The following is a 1191-nucleotide window of genomic DNA, read 5'->3' on the forward strand; positions in this document are numbered from 1 at the left end:
TATCCTGTCTTTGCCCATGAGTTCTTCTTTTTGCAGATGTTTGAAGTTTGCAGATGAGTTTCACTATGTGTTTCCTCAGTTCCTCATGTGCTTTCTATAAAAACATCAGTTTAATTCCCAAAAAAGAAAAAAGCTCTAAGTAGTAAACAGATTACAGTGGTACCTCAGGTTACCTACACTTCAGGTTACAGACGCTTCAGGTTATAGACTTCGCTAACCCAGAAATATTACCTCGGGTTAAGAACTTTGCTTCAGGATGAGAACAGAAATTGTGCGGCAGCGGGAGGCCCCATTAGCTAAAGTGATGCTTCTGGTTAAGAACAGTTTCAGGTTAAGAATGGACCTCCGGACCAAATTAAGTTCTTAACCCAAGGTACCAACTGTACTAGCTTTTATTGCACTTGACAGGAATACATAGATGTTTCAAAAAGGAAAAAGCAGCTAGATTCATCCATACATAAATTTTAAAATAGCATTAGATGAGTACAGAAGCTTAACATACTTTAATATGGTAAAATAAAGGTAGCTGGGAGATTGTGCTACTGTGCTGTTAATGAAATACTAAGGTTTGCTTTAAAATGGTCAATATTGTTAGATATTTGGGCTAAACCCTAGAAATTAATAAATGCTAGGATTTTGGGTTCTTTGTGATGTGAAAGGATAATATAAGCTGCCAGGGGATCCCTGGGCTGCCTTACGCAAACCAGTCTGGCTGGCTGGGGGCAGAGCAGAGCTGTTAGCATTACAGTAGAGAGCCCACATTGAGCCGCATGAAATGGAAGTCCATCAACCAGTGTATCTGAAGAAGTGTGCATGCACACGAAAGCTCATACCAATAACTAATTTGGTAGCTAGTCTCTAAGGTGCTACTGGAAGGAATTTATATTGTTTTGACTATGGCAGACCAACACGGCTACCTACCTGTAAACAGAGAGCCATTGAGGGTCATCACATCTCCTTCTCCCAGGTGTGACCAGAGACTAGAGATTGGGAAGGCTGCCAGGGTAACTGCTGGGGTAGGGCAAGGGGCTTCTGGGAAGAAGAAAGGCTGAGATCCATTTTGGCAAGGGTGAAGGAAGGACTGCCGGAACTGTTGTGGACCATGCTGTAAGAACTGGACCCCCTCCATGCCGCCGAAAGGTGTAAATAGGCAAACATACCTGATTTCTTAAAGCACGACAGCCTCCACCG

This window comes from Podarcis melisellensis (assembly GCF_964234715.1).
Source record: "Podarcis melisellensis genome assembly, chromosome: 9".
NCBI classification, from domain to species: Eukaryota; Metazoa; Chordata; class Lepidosauria; order Squamata; family Lacertidae; genus Podarcis; species Podarcis melisellensis.